We start from the raw sequence: 16,492 nt of genomic DNA, 5'->3' as shown, positions 1-16,492 counted from the left end.
ATTGGGCCAAAAGAAATCCGATGAGGTTCAATAAGGACAATGCAGAGACCTGCACTTAGGACGGAAGAATCCCATGCACTGCTGCAGACTGGGGACTGACTGGCTAGGCAGCAGTTCTGCAGAAAAGGACCTGGGGAGTTACAGTGGACAAGAATCTAGATACGAGTCAACAGTGTGCCGTTATTACCAAGAAGGCTAATAGCATATTGGACTGCATTAGTAGAAGCATTGCCAGCAGATCGAGGGAAGTGATTATTCCCCTCTATTCAGCACTGGGGAGGCCACATTTGGATTACTGTGTCCAGTTTTGGTTCCCCCACTACGGGAAGGATGTAGACAAATTGGAGAGAGTCCAGCGGAGGCAACGAAAATGATTAGGGGGATGGAGAATGTGACTTATGAGGAGAGGCTGAGGGAACTAGGCTTGTTTAGTCTGCAGAAGACAAGAATGAGGGGGATTTGATAGAGGCCTTCAACTACCTGAAGGGGGGGTTCCAGGGAGGATGGAACTAGGCTGTTCTCAGTGGTGGCAGATGACAAAACAAGGAGCAATTGTCTCAAGTTGCAGTGGGGGAGGTCTAGGAAAATCTTTTTCATTGGGAGGGTGGTGAAGCATTGGAATGCATTACCTAGGGAGGTGGTAGAATATCCATCCATAGAGGTCTTTAAGGCCCGGCTTGATAAAGCCCTGGCTGGGATGATTTAGTTGGAGTTGTTCCTGCTTTGACCAGGGGGTTGGACTAGATGACCTTCTGAGGCCCTGTCCAAGCCTAGTATTCTATGATAGCAATGGTGATTGTGAAATGCTCTGGGAGATTAGATGGAAAACTCAATAATAATGGGGGATTTCTACTATCCCCGTAACTGATTTGGTATATGTCGCCTCAGGATGGGATACAGAGATAAAGTTTCTAGACACCATTAATGATTGCTTCTTGGAGCAGCTCGTCCTTGAATCCGCAAGGAGAGAGGCAATTCTTGATTTATTCCTAACTGGAGCACAGGATCTGGTCCAAGAGATTAATCTAGCTGAACCACTTGGTAATAGTGACCATAATATAATTAAATTGATCATTGGGGGGAGGGGGAATCCCAAAGAAGCCCACCACAGTAGCATTTCACTTCAGAAAGGGAAATACACAAAAATGATGACGCTAGTTAAAGAGAAATTAAAAGGTACAGTCACAAAAATGAAATGTCTGCAAGCTGCATGGAAAGTTTATAAAAACACCATAATAGAGGCTGAAATTAAATGTATAACCCAAATTAAAACATAGTAAGAGGATCAAAAAAGTGCAACCATGGCTAAACAAGAAAGTAAAATTAGCGGTTAGATCCAAAAAGGCATTCTTTAAAAATTGAAAGGCAAATCCTACTGAGGAAAATAGAAAAGGAGCATAAACTATGGCAAGTCAAGTGTAAAAGTCTAATTAGGCAGGCCAAAAAAGAATGTGAAGAGCAATTAGCAAAAGACTCAAAAAATATCAGCAAAATTTAGTTTAAGTGTATCAGAAGCAGGAAGCCTGCCAAACAATCAGTAAGGGCACTGGACAGTCAAGGAGCTAAAGGAGCACTCAAGGAAGACAAGGCCATTGCAGAGAAGCTAAATGAAAGTCTTTGCATCAGTCTTCACTGAAGAGGATCTGAGATAAATTCCCACACCTGAACCATTCTTTTTAGGTGACAAATCCGAGGAACTGTCCCAGATTGAGTGTCAATAGAGGAGGTTTGGAACAAATTGATAAATTAAACAGTAGTAAGTCACCAGGACCAGATGGTATTCCCAAGAGTTTTGAAAGAACTCAAATATGAAATTGCAGAATTAGTAATTGTGATATGTAACCTATCACTTAAATCAGCTTCTGTACCAGATGACTGGAGAATAGCTAGTGTGACACCAATTTTTTTAAAAAGCCTCCAAAGGTGACCCTGGTAATTACAGACCGGTAAGTCTAATGTCAGTACTAGACAACTTGGTTGAAACTATAGTAAAGAACAAAATTATAAGACACACAGATGAGCATGATTTGTTGGGGAAGAGTCAAAATGACTTCTGCAAATGGAAATCGTGCCTCACCAATCTATTAGACTTTTTTCAATGGATCAACAAATATGTGAACAAGGGTGATCCAGTGGATATAATGTACTTGGACTTTCAGAAAGCCTTTGATAAGGTCCCTTACCAAAGGCTCTTATGTAAAGAAAGCAGTCATGGGATAAGAAGGAAAGTCATCTCATGGATCAGTAACTGGTTAAAAAGCAAAAAACAGAGGGAAGGAATAAAGGGTCAGTTTTCAGAATGAAGAGAAGTAAAAGACAGGGTCCTCCAGGGAGCTGTAATGGGACCTGTGTTGTTCAACCTGATCATAAATGATCTGGAAAAAGGGGTAAACAGTGAGGTGGAAAAATTTACAGAATTACTCAGAATAGTTAGGTCCAAAGCAGAGTGAAAGGAGTTACAGAGGAATCTCACAAAACTGGGTGACTGGACAACAAAATGGCAGATGAAACTCAATGTTGATAAATGCAAAGTAATACACATTGGAAAACATAATCCCAACTATACAAAATGATGGGGTCTAAATTAGCTGTTACCATTCAAAAAAGAGATCTTGGAGTCATTGTGGATAGTTCTCTGAAAACGGCCACTCAGTGTGCAGCAGCAGTCAAAAGAGTTAACAGAATGTTAGGAAACATTGGGAAAGGAATAGATAAAACAGTAAATATCATAATGCCACTATATAAATCCATGATACGCCCACACATTGAATACTGAATGCAGTTCTGGTCACCCTCCCTCAAAAAAAGATACACTAAAATTGGAAGAGGTACAAATAAGGGCAATAAAATGATTAAGAGTAAGGAACAGCTTCCATATGAGGAGAGAGAAAAAATACTGGGACTTTTCAGCTTGGAAAAGAGACGATTAAGGGGGGATAGGATAGTGGTCTATATAATTTACTCCTTCACATAACACAAGAACCAGAAGTTATCTAATGAAATTAATAGGCATCAGGCTTAAAACAAACAAAAGGAAGTACTTCTTCACGTGATATATAGTCAACCTCTGGAACTTGCCAGCGGATATTGTGAAGGTGAAAACTATAGCAGGATTCAAATGAATTCACAGAGGATAGGTCCAGCAATGGCTATTATCTAAGATGGTGAGGGATGCAACCCCAGGCTCTGGGTGTCCCTAGCTTCTACCTGCCAGAAGCTGGGAGTGGATGACAGAGGATGGCTCATTCAATAATTGTCCTGTTCTGTTCATTCCCTCTGAAGCATTTGGCATTGGCCACTGTTGGAAGTCAGGATACTGGACAAGATGGACCATTGGTCTGACCCACTATGGCTGTTCTTATATTCTAAGAGCCCCTCCCTCCATATCCCTCCCCCACACCCACTATATGTTTGTAAAAGTAAACAATGCCTTATGTGTAGAACCCAGAACTTTTGACACCCAGTCTTGCATTTTTGGACACTTGTCCTACATCATCTTGAGTAAGTCACAGTGAGAGTCTCTGGATGCTGAATGCTTTTGAAAAGTCAGGTCCCAATTCTGAGGGCTTAGCAAGCACTTGAAAAGCTGGATCCAGAACTCTACAGCTCAGTTTTCCCATCTGTAAAAAGGGAATAATTATCATTCCCCTGACAGGGCTATTGTGAGGTTTAATTCAATAATATCTGTAAAGCAATTTCAGAATATCAGTTGTAAAGTACTCTAGAAATGCAATATATTATTGTTAAAAACTCAAAAATTCATCACTGTGAACTTTCAATAAAGGTTGGAGGATGAGACCATGGCCATAAATTTAGTAATACATTTATACAGAGCCAGGATAAGTCATGAGTCTAAATTCCGCTCTCTTACACCTGCATAAATTTGGAGTAACTACACTGAAGTGGTATAACAGAGCAAAATTTGACCTATGAAGGTTGCTGCCACTAGAGTCATACAGCAACCCTTTTGTCTAACCAGAGATTGTACAGCTTTTAAAACATTTAATGAAAAAAGGAGGAGGGATTGAAATGAATTTTCACAGCAATCAGTTCAGAGCCTTGATATTTCCTTTAGAAATTTTAGCATTTTTCCTCCCCAGGTTGTCCAAGTAAGCATCTTTCTCCAATATTTTAATTAATTTAAAACTTAAATCACCAAAACTATTGTGTGACTTTCAAAAAGCCAGAAATGTGAGGGCATGAAAACACATTTTGTGTAGCTGAGTATTACAATTTACAACCATGAAACATTTGGTTAATGAAGAGACTGAAGTTTTATCTGTTCTGTAACTTGCCTGTGTGGCGATGTGGTTTTGGAGTTCGTTTTTGTGGGGTGGGATTGTGTGGGGAGGTTGTCACCATCACTTTGCACCCATAACTTTAAAATAGCTAATAAAAAAAAAGTACAGCTGGGGAACAATACATGGCTTTTGTCCCTCATTTGAGCTCCATATTTCTTTCATCATACTGTATTTCCAGTTTTCTCCTCTGAAAACATTGATTCTCTGAACTGAAGTATAAGTTCCTCTGCTCTTCCAATAACTCTGTCTTTAGTAACAGATGCTGAGTTTTGTGATTTTATCACAAGTTTTGCAATATTCTGTATATTTCTTAAAGCTCCAGCTCCTAGAGTCAAGTAATTATGTCACTATCTTAACTTTCATTTAAAAGAAAAAGAAAAAAAAGGTTCTTGCCCTTGTAGTTGTGGAGAAAAGCTCAAAAATATGACACCAAGTGAATCCTAAATGCTCAAAACCAAAGGCAAACAAAAAGAACACAATTTTTACCTTTAAAAAAAAATTGTGAATTGTAAACTAATCTCATCATTTGGGGGACCTTACTCATGACTGCTAACTGTTTGAGGCTGGCAATACTGCAATGATATTAATAATAAAACTAGGCTGTACAGACACATAACAAAAAGGGGGTCTATGCCCCAAACAGCTTACAATCTCGGTAAAACCACTTTGGCACAGAGAGATAGTGACGCAGCAGATTAGTGACAGAGCTAGAAAAGGAACCCAAGTCCCCTTCCACTGGACCACATGGATTCTCATACCTCTGCATGGCCACTCATGGCACCAAAAGAATTCTCTTATCTCACATATTAGCACTACTGCACATCACTAAGTCCCTTCCTGCATGAGGGCGTCTCTCTAAATGCTACAAGCCCTCTCTGCGCACCCTGACACTTAAGCATTTTCACATGGAACCTTCAGAATGGCAAAGCTGTGCTCAGCTGAAGTCCAGGGACAAGGTTTTTCAGCTTTCCACAGCAGAGGCCAGTAGGTGCCATACTGTCCCCGGTGTACACACTAGCCAAGCACACTAGCTATCTCCCCTTCTGCCCAGCCATAGCAATGTGACCTCGTGATTAGAGTCCTGGACTGGGACTTAAAAGAGCTGGGTTCTATTCCTGGCTCTGCTGTTGACCTGCCGGCAAGTCACTTAACCTATGCTTCAGTTTCCCCATCTGAAAAATGGGGATAACGATACTGCCCTCCTTCATAAAGTGCTTTGAGATCTATGGATGGTCAGGGAGGAATACATTAGGGGGTAAGTGCTGAAGGATGCATTATAGGAGCCTTATGCAACTAGGGAGGATTCCTACCTACATCCAGTGCTTTATTCTGCTACATGTATAGTCACCTTGTACTAGTAGGATAGCATTATACTGTCATACCTGGTCAGAATTCCGCCCCATTAAGCTGGAGTAAATTATAAATCTAGACCTTCCCCAAAAAAGCCTAATTTTTCCACTTATCACCTATTGGGACCCCCATGAATTAGGTGTCTCGCTTTTTTATTTCTTACCACAATCTCCAAATGTTAAGCCTGGTTCACACAGTAACATATACTGTACAAGTACCTTGTTCACACAGAACATATACTGTACACGTACCTTGTTCACACGGTAACATATACTGTACAAGTACCTTGTTCACACAGAACATAAGCAGCTGCTTGGTCTAATCAAGCTAGCCATACAGTTCTCATTACACTCGCCCAGACTCTCAAACTTCAAAATGTCTGCAATGTTTGCATTCACTAGCACATGTCAGGCTTTTGTCCTTCTCCCCTACAATGTGAAGACTGAAACATTTTCACTAGTGAGAATCACACAATCAATCCTGCCCTGGCAGGTAGAGACTGTCTGAAACCTTCATCCATGTCAGCTCAATGACAAAAAAGGACCACCCTCCCTCCCCACTACTTTTATAGTAAGCGCCCTTGCTACACACGAAGCAACATCTTAAAATAAAACCCTCATGAATTGGGGAGGGGAGAAATTACCCATCCCCACACAGCATAGGAGAAGCCAGGCTCCTTTATCTGCTGGTTAGCCCCTCTGGAGCTTGAAGAGCAATAAAGCTGAAGGCAACATCCCAAAAGGGAAATGGTTTATAACTCAGCCCTAAACTGCATCCATCAAATAAAAATAATCCATCAACCTGGATGCAAATAAAAACAAACGGACCAGGAATGTATCTCCAAAGATTGACCTCCTTACTCAGGGGCCTACATAGTCAATTACAACAGTGCAAAGCCTTATGAAACAGGAATGGAAGCAATTTCAACCCACTTTGTAGTGGTATTGGTCAACTCTCCAGGGCAACAATGAATCAGGCCCTCAGCTTTCACTCAATCATTGCCTGGACAAAACTCCCAGTGGAATGTACAGGATTTAGCTGTAAAGTAAGATGATAGTCTTATCATCACCCATGCCTCAAGGAGAAGTGAAACTAAGGAGATGGGAGAGAAAGAACCATTTAGTAGATCCAGCATAGTTTTGTCTGAGAATAATATGGGTAAAATATGAGATTTCTTCTTCTTTATCCAGTATTCATACTTTTATAGCCAAAAAGCAAGTAACGATATCTGAAATGTTCAGAGAATACTATGCCAGAACTTATCTGGTGACACTTGAGATGAAGGAGATAATTGAAAGGATGATTGCATTGGGCTTGTTGTACTCCTTTGATAAGGAAGGTTTTAGAGAGCCCATTCAGTATGCTCAGCCATGATACAAGAAGCCAGGAGAAAACATAGTATTGCTCCACAGTGACAGTCCCTCCGATCTATGAAACATGAAAGTGAAAGATAAAGAAGCCACTGAAAACAGCAACATTGGGCACAGTTCACTTGACGACAAACATTTGGACAAGTGTCTAGACACTGGAATACCTCTCAATCACTGTCCACTGGCAGCCCTACGTTCCCATGCAAAAATCTGCCCATAAGTTAGCAGCACTTGTTATTTCATCCGTTGGTAAAGGCCACTCTTCAAAATTTGGCAAGAGCCAAACAGTCAAATTTCTGCATGGTTTAATTCTCAGGATTTTCTACTGGGGCCAGGTCATCTCTGATATGAGGTCCAACACAGAAAACGCCTGAAGTGATCACTTGTTTTGCTGTTGTATTGATTAAACAATTCTTCCTTTATGATAACTAAGCACTAAGTTTTTGCAATACTGGCAAAATCTGTAACCATTTGTATAACTCTCATAGCATTCTAAGCTAACTTGAGAACCTGAGCAATTTACCAGAACTGCAGCTTAAACAAGTTTGAATTTCATGTGCTATATATATATGAATGAATGCTCTTACTGAAAAAAGAAATACATGAGCACACATTAAAGCAGAGCTTTGATTCTGAACTCTTTATCCTGAACTCTGAACAATGGATACTTATGAATCATTTGTGCTGCATACTGAAGCCTTTTGAACTAGTAACAAGAGAAATCAGTTCTGCTAATGCGTTTCTCATCCTGGATCTCTCACTCATCCAGATTTTAAAATTGAAATTTAGAAGAATAAGACCATGTTTTTGGAGGGACAGGAACACTTTTTGGATAATATGCTGGACAGTCAGGAATTGAATTTTAGACTGAATAGGATGGAGCAGTAAGTGAAAGATACATATACTCTGGTTTTCGAGATACACTGTTCAAGAAAAGTTTCTGAATTAAACAGGGATAAAACTTGACAGAACAGTTTACATTGCTTCCTTTTATTAGTGATCTGGCATAGTAATACCTTCACTGCAGCTATCTGTTGCCTATACATCCATTCCCATGGTAAAGCAAAACATGATTTTACATAATCCTAATGATAAAAAAGGGTACAGACATTAGAAAAATCAATTCATTATCATGATACCAAATCCTTAACTCTGCTGGTCAAGTGTTAAGTTTAGGAACCCACTATAGACGCTGTATGAAAACTGGTCCTTTGCAACCCTAGAAACTAAAAGAGAGCTCTGACTACACTACTACTGGTGTATCAGAGCTTTTCCACTACTAGTCTTTTTATAAAACATTCTCAGTCCCTCTGTTACTTACTACACACACAGTTATAAGAAAAGGATCCAAAATTAAGACTTTTAATTATGAATTTGACATCAATTTAGTATGACAAGTTCCTTGCTTTGAGAAACTTTCCACAAAGAGAGACACTTCAGATTAAAACTCAATATGCATTGGTCATGTAAGCAATGTTCTTCTGATTCCAGTCCTTGGATAATTCCTTTGTAATCAGTAGAGGAAGAGTTTGTAAGAAGGACTGGTACTAACATTTTTACACGGGATAAATTGCACACATCGAACTAATTAAATTTCAAATGCCATCAATTTTGCCTTGAGTCCAAAATAGAGGGCAGACCTAGAATAGAGACCACATCTATTTGAAATGCTTACCCAGGAGATCCATTTTCAGACACATACATTCAACTGAAAGTCCAAGTTAAATAGCAATGTCAGCAAAGACAAAAACTAAGCCACCATGGCAAAGTGTTGGAGAACCAAAGTAAAATACATAATGTGCTATTCAGGACTGGCTAAAAGATGAGACGGGTCAGAATTCTGCCCATCTTATTGAGATTTGGCCCTTTAAATTTGGAGGTGACGTGTGTAGAATAATCTATTGCTCATACAATGCGAGCGTGGGAATACAAGACAGCAAATTTTCAGCAACATTGAAGAGAGATGGCATCGGCAGAGAGCTAAATCTAAGTTTGTAGTTGAACACTGTACTTGAGAAATACTTGGACAACCACATGCATGGGAAGGAAAATCAATTACTCAAGAGTAATGGTAGCTACTTTTATTTATTTATTTCTTTTTGTTCTCTCCTTCTAAGCAATAGCAACAATGAGTTAAGGAGAAGACATGAACTATGCCAGTTAACATGGTAGAAGAGAGCAATTATGTCATGCTCAGACCTGAGAGTAATAAGCTAGCGTTTTGTTGCCCAGGACTAGGTGCTGATAGGATGAAATATAAGGATAATGATTTCACTAAAGTACAGACTAGCACTGCTTGTCAGCTTGTCAAGTAGTAACAAAAGTTTGATTGCTGAATTTGCCTATGATGGGCTAACGGTTAATGTGAATGTGTACAAGTACTTTTTTATATGCAATATCTTCACAATATCCCCAAGCATTTTACCTCTACATATTCCTCTTCTTTAGTGACCTGCATGGAAAAAAGCATATCTCAGGCTCAGCTAGAGTGTAGATAAGTATCCATAGTGGTTCTTTTCCTGTTTTTTGGGAGGATATTTTATGGGCAACATTTTTAAATGAATGACTATAACTCCTAGAGGCACTTCAACTTGTCTCTCTATTTCTGGGCTCCACCTGGAATACCCCAGCATTTTATTACATTTTATTCCTTTCCTCATAGTCTTTGTAAAATTCCATTTAGGTCTGAACAAGATTATATTCTAGTAGCATTTTATAATCTTGTGCAATAACTACTCTCTTGTGTCCCAAGACTAAAGCTTTCCCTTGGGCCTCCCCAAGGCATAGATATGACCTTCGAATCATCAGCCTGTTCTAAGAAACAGCAAATGAAGCACAGTGCAGATAGATAGCTTTTCCCCCTCAGTAAGAATAGTTGACGTTTAAATAGTGCCTTTCATCCTAAAGGACTCCTAAGTCAAAGAAAAGTATCTACTAACAGTGTGCCCAGTGAAATACCAGTTCTGGGGTTGAGGATGTTATCCAGAAATGGGAAACACCTGGTATTGCATTGTATGGAGGTTGTGTTTTGGTCAAAGATGCAGGAACAAACACCTACTCTTTTTTTTGTCACAGACAACTTCTTTTTGAGATGACTATGTAAGACCTCATTTAGAAGACACCTTTCATGCTAAACTGCATGAAGCACTACTTATCAACTTTGAGGGTGAAGGGCAGAGTCAGAACTGAGAGGATTTGAACCTGTATGCCTGAGGAATCCTGCTATTTCAACTCTGACACTTACAGGACTAAGCTGTGCTTCCCACAAGGCAACACCAGCATTAAACGGAGCAGGCAGGGTAGAAGCAGCATTGTTGTAGCTGAAGTTCTCATTTATTATGCCAAACCTCTGTTATATGCTATAGTGTCTATTCTCCAACAGTAGGTCAATTTTTTTTAATGTAGATTGTGCACATTCAGGTGGATCAATTCCTGCATTTAAAAAAAAAGTCACCTATATGTCCATTTATTTCAATTTCATTTTAGTGAATCAGGTCCTGATTCAATGCTAACCGAGAACCCTTGAAATAACCGAAAGCTTTCTCATAGCCAATTCTGTGTCACCACTCTGAAATTAGTACTGAAATTAAATGGCTCAACAGTGCTAAGACATTCCCCAACTACTCCAGCAAGCAGTCACTCACCTCTAAGGTTAACAGGATAAAGGCTGGATAAAGAAACTACTCATTATAGCAGCTCTAAAAAGAAGCAATTATGAGACTTTATAAAGTGGTTTCAAATATATTTTTCAAACTAGGACTCTGACAAATATTAGTGGCAGCAAATTATAGTACTTAGCAGAATTATCACCCAGTAAAGAGACTCTTTTAATCTATAAAAAATATCAACAAAAGATGTAAATATGGACTCCTCAATGGGTGGCATATCTTGAAAAAAATATACATCTAATCTCACAGTGTGTTACCTCCAGTACCTGGAGAGAAGGTTAACAATTCAGAGCTGTTTCCTACAGCTGTAGAATATATTTTCATGTAGATATCAGAGATTTAAAATCTATTGTATAATCATAGGGCAAATGCACGGAACCTGGGGACAAACTTTTCTATGGTAAAGTGCTGGAATGCTGTTTTTCATTTTAATCAATATTACTCCCTGTTTTTAACAAATTATCTTTCATTCTGTGGCCTTTTGAGTCTAATTTTTTAGCATAAACAGCAACAGTATTTTCACCACCATGAGTACAATTTGCAGGCTGCGTACTACCATTACACATTCATTTATCTCCATGTATAATATGCAAGTGGTAGAAAACTAAAGCTCACCTTCATGGTAACTGGAGACTAGTGGCCAGATTCTGCTGTCATTTGCACTGCTGTAAATCTGAAGTAACTCCATTGAAGTCAACAGATCAAATTCTGCTTTCACTTATAAAGGTATAAATCTGGAGTGAATCCATTGGTTTCTATGGATTTATGGCCTGAAGGGCTGAGTACCCAGAGTTCCCGTTCAAGTCAGTGGAAGCTGCAGGTGCTCAGCACCTCTGAACATCAGGCTGTTACTCCAGATTTTTATTGGTGTAAAAAGTACAAAATCTTTTCTCAATTTTATCACTTTAGCAGATAATACCACATCCAAAATCAGCCTGAGGAGGCAGCTGAAATGCTAGAGGTCAAAGTCCCCTTTCACTGTTTTCATCTCATGCTTGTCCAGAGTAGATTGGTGCTATACAGCCTCATTACTGGAGGCCATCACTTGCCAGACTGATGTTACAGACAAGGAACATTTCTGTGGTCACTTGACATTTCTCTCTCCACACATGGTGACTTTTCGGTTCCTCCTTTACTCAAAGTAGCCATTACACGTTTTTTAAGCTCCCCCCATTAGAATCTTAGACAAACACTTTTCTGGATGACACCCTAATGGATCTGGAACCAGCACCAGATCACGTATTCTGGTATGCCAAGGAAGTATAATTCCAAGAAGATGTCAATTATTGCAGATGCTTTCTGCCAGCAATGCTACTGCCTTTGTAAGGGAACCTAACCAGTACCACATTCTCAATTATTTTTCCCTATAGACAGTATGTAGATGTCAAACTTAAAATTTTTTGAAATCCATTATGTTAACTAAACATAACTCAACTTTGAACTTTCAGAAATGGTTTAACCCTCCCTTCTTCAGTCACTTTAGCTATTGAGGGGTGAACTCCTAAAGGTTCAGCGTTCAGGTTCATTTTAAACACCACAAACTCTGGATTCTTATGCAAACTCTCAGAACATTTTAAGTGTGGAAAATTAGGAAGGAAATCACACAAGAACAATTTCTCTGGAGATTTCCAGTGTTTTCTGCTTCTAGCCAGAACCCCCTCTCTCTCAAGGTATTTCGGTACTTCTGGATTTCAGCAGCGGTAGACTTGCAAAATGCCTTACCTCTGGTTGTGCTATATTTATGGTGTTACTAGTCCCAAATGTGTCCAGTAGCATCTAGTTATTTTGCAGAACAGATAATCAGGAAAAGTGCTTAGGCCAATAGGGTATATAATTTTACCCAGTAAGCTTTTCCAAGCATATTGTATCCCTTTGTTTTTCCCAGATTGTGTCTTCATTTTTAAAACCCATCTTCCTGAACCTGGAAAACTGTCCTCTTTCTGGTTCACGTGATGGATATATCTTATCCCTACTTTCACAGTTCTGATTTTTGACTCCAAGGTGAAACAGCAATTAAAGCTGCATAGCTGGAGCATCAGCATTTTCTGAAGGCCCCACATCTTTGTTTACTATTGGAAGAGGGGATGTTTTACTAGCTCAGTTCAAGACTCCAGTTGAAGGAGACAAAAACCGGAATTGTAACCTAAGCTCAGGCCCTTGCCCATGCAGAGGGCATCAACAGTTGTATATTTAGTGATCTCTTCTGTCAGCTTTTTGTCTATATTTATGCATCTTTCTGCTATGAACATCATGCATTACAGTGAACAGACAACTAGTGCCGCTCCTCTAACTCCACCAAGCAAGCAGATTCAGAGCTGGACTTCTACAAATCTTATTTACTCTATTGGTTAAATAATGATATCTGAACTGGGCTGATTTAACTGACTCTGGCAGTGCTCAGAGTAAATTTAATTATACTTTGCACTTATTACAGTTTTCCTTTGTGTGCATCTTGCTTCCCAGCAACTCTGAAATACAGACCTAGGTCTTCTGTATAATACGTCTCCATACCTATAGCGGTGACATGTGTTAACAGATGGCATTGCGAGCATGTTGCAGCAGATCAGCATGAGTTGTCATTTTTGGTGGCCACAGTTTTCCCTAACGTGATCACAGTTCAACACAACATGGCATGGAGTAATCACAGGCTCTGCCCTGTTGGCTGGGAAGAACATGACTAAGCATTTTGGCTTTTTATAGCACTCAACATTTAACTTTCTAGAAATGCCTTTATATGTATGGAGTGCATTTATTCTGTGAGTCTGTTAAGTAACTAAATGTTTTTCGACGACACTGAATGACCATAAACACAGTGAAATCTTTTCCAAGCACTGAAATTTCAGATCCTTTATGTGGGCTCTACAGTAAACAGCACCCAACATATACAATAATCAAAGAATATTATATATGTATTGTAAAATTGCACTACAGAATTATATTAAATGCACAATAAAGGCTATAGCACAAGAGAACGAGAGTTAATGATGTTCAGAAGACAGAAAGAGAAAGATACACTAGGGACAGTAGGCCACATTGATAAAGAAACTGGGTTAGAATATTGTGCATATCATATTGCTATGGCTGAGCAAACCTTGCTGAGTTTGGATTGCATGGCTTATAGGAACTGAGCCTCACACAGTTTACTCCACAGGAGTTAGTTTAGCCAGCACAGAGATCCTGATTTATGTAGCACCTGAGCCGCTATGAACCCTGTCCCCACTGTTGCTCTGAGCTCCTGCTGGCCTCTTGGCCGGGTAGATCAGGTTTTCTTCAATGAAGACTATTTCTAAGATTAAGATAGATGCTGCCCCTACTTACAGCCTCTAAGGGTCTGCAGAAGGAAACAACAAGCTTGCTGACTAAAGACCAAGGGGAGTTGCACTCAGGGACACTTGTCCCATCCCATAGATTTGGAAGGTCAAATGAGAGAAAGGAGCCAGCAGTGGGGCATTTTGCACTGTGTAGCTGAATCTACTGAGCTGGTGCTGACTCATCCTTATTTCAAGGTTCTATGGGGACCCAGCCCTACATAACAGGAATCAGTGGACACTGACCCCTCTCATATGACAACACAGACTAACCTTTTGCAGCCCTTACGTGTGCCAGGTAAGCAGATCCAGAAAATCAAGTTCAGTCTCTTACCATCAACTAAGGGAGTCACTCCCTTACTACACCCTGTTTCCAGACAGCCAAGCATTCAAAAATCATGAGCCAGGCCTCCAAATAATCATGACTAGTGCAAAAATCCTGAGATTTTTAAAAATAGTAAATGTGGAGTTCTTTTTATTTGCTTTATGGGTTTTGTGCCTTTATGGATCACATTTTCAAGCTGCTCTCTGCAATCATGAAGGCTAGAAACTTGTTTTGTTTAAATGGAAGCTGAAATTCTTATACAATCAAGTGACTGTAGGAACTGGGGCTTTATGAACAACATCAAATAACATGAAACTCATAATAAAAACCACAAGAATTGCCAACACTGTGTTCCATCCTTACCTCTCAGCAAATTTGTTTCATTGTTTCGTGTCATATCATTAATGCTCTTTAAGTAACTTTCTGGAGACTGTGAGGAACTGAGCCTTTCTGGGAGGATCAGGCATCTGAGTCTCTTCAATTCTCTGTAGAAGAGTTGAGAAAGGACTACTCATAACATGAGGGCAAGAGGATGCCCTCAACAAGTCCAGCTTGGCTTGCAAAAGGGTGATAGAGACGAACTGATGGTGCTATACACTCACAGCAGAATAAAGGCAGGAATCACTTTGAAAATCAGGCAGCTACTTCACCAGAGGAAACCCAAATTTAAAGGGAAACCAGGGGCCCATGTTCTTTAGCAATAAAGAGGGCAGTGTCCTGTAGAAAAATTGGAGATGAGCACAAACTGCAACACGTGGATCTAGACTCTAGTCAAAATTTCAAACATCCTTTCCCCCACCCCCTCAAAAAAGGGTCAGGGTAGTTCTGATCTAGGGTTTTGGCTTAGCCCATTATTGTTATTTATTTATTAATTCTAGCCCCAACCATGTGCTAGGCATTTATAGGGATTATAAAACATGCCACAAAATCTAAATCCTGATTAGGGGAGCTCATACTCTAACACTTACTGCTTTCCCCAAACTTGGATAGCATGTTTCAGATCCATTTATAATTAAATCTCTTTATAATACTCACACCTGTAAGGCATTTTTTTTTTGGCAAGGTTTTTGTAATAACAGTGAGTGCTCGCTGTAGTTGACATTCTGGGAGTTTGTTTGAAGAGATTCCTTCTTTGCAGCTTCCTGCTTGTCTAGGGGAAGTGGTTTCTTGGAGAGGGTGAGTTTAAAGCCAGTTTGTACCTAACTAAGGAAGACTCAGAGAGTATCCTGGGAAATTTAGGATACAGGAAACAGCTAGACCCAGATCTAAAAAAGTACTGAGGCTGCTATCTTCCACTGAAATTAAAGGAAATCAGGAGCCTAAATATCTTCGTGGATCTGAACCTTAGTAACTAAATTCCTATTTGAGTCCAATGGAACCGGGATTTGGCTCTCAGATGTGGTGAGAGAGAGCTCTTACAATACACCTCTTTATCACACAAACATACCACAAAGCTTCCTACAACTCACTTGGTTCTCAGGAACCATTGCTGGGGTTGTTCCCTGTCAATAGGGCCCCTTACTCATGCAAAACTCCCATTAACCTTAACTGTAAGGTCTGAGCTGATTTTCCTTGTGTGTTTTATTTTGTTTTTTGCCACTGCTCAAACACTGAATGTTCATTCAATTTTTTTTTTGTGAAGAACTCATTGTCTTTAGATTGATGCCTGAAATCAAATTCACAAAGCAGTTCCTTTAAAATTGTCTACAATGAGGATTTTTCTTTCTTTCTTTTTTCTTTTTAGTATGCCTTGTTTTTAGTTCATGGGCTTATGTGTAGAGATTCCCTAATTTGAAGCTTTAAAGTGGACCACAGATTTGCACCTTCAAATACAACTAAGGATGACAGGTCTATTTAATTAGCTAGGATGTTATTGAACAGACAGAAAGTTAATGCAAATATGAAAATACAACTTGCATAAAAATACACAATAGGAAATTGTTCTGAATATTTTTTGAAGATTCCAAACTTGGCCCCTGATTCCCATGAGCCACCCATGCAGAAACTATGTTTACAGATCCTATTGCAGAACTGGGGCCTCGAGGTTCTGATTTCATAATTTAGAACAGTATATTGCTGCAAAACAACTTTAAAGGTTTATTTTCTTTCAAAATAGACAACATATTAGTCTGCGTTAAGAGTTTAAAGCTTAGAATATATGATTAAAATA

The 16,492-nt window shown here is 39.5% G+C and overlaps 1 long non-coding RNA gene across 1 annotated transcript in view; it reads right to left on the bottom strand.

Annotated features, from left to right (window-relative positions):
• The window catches only part of LOC137147623 (uncharacterized), a 46,441-nt gene extending 31,021 nt beyond the window's left edge, over positions 1-15,420 (bottom strand). Inside the window, exons 1-2 of the long non-coding RNA XR_010918264.1 lie at positions 15,358-15,420; positions 14,686-15,039 (exon numbers count right to left, since the gene is read on the bottom strand). This is a non-coding gene — a long non-coding RNA (uncharacterized lncRNA). The remainder of the gene's footprint in view (positions 1-14,685; positions 15,040-15,357) is intronic.
• Between the last annotated feature and the right edge of the window lie 1,072 nt (positions 15,421-16,492).

This window comes from Emydura macquarii, unplaced genomic scaffold, assembly GCF_026122565.2.
Source record: "Emydura macquarii macquarii isolate MOO-44397 ecotype Brisbane River unplaced genomic scaffold, CSIRO-AGI_Emac_v2 contig_561, whole genome shotgun sequence".
In the NCBI taxonomy this organism is placed as follows: domain Eukaryota; kingdom Metazoa; phylum Chordata; order Testudines; family Chelidae; genus Emydura; species Emydura macquarii.
The sequence above is the reverse complement of the archived record's forward strand: the minus strand, read 5'-3'. Positions and strand labels throughout refer to the sequence as shown.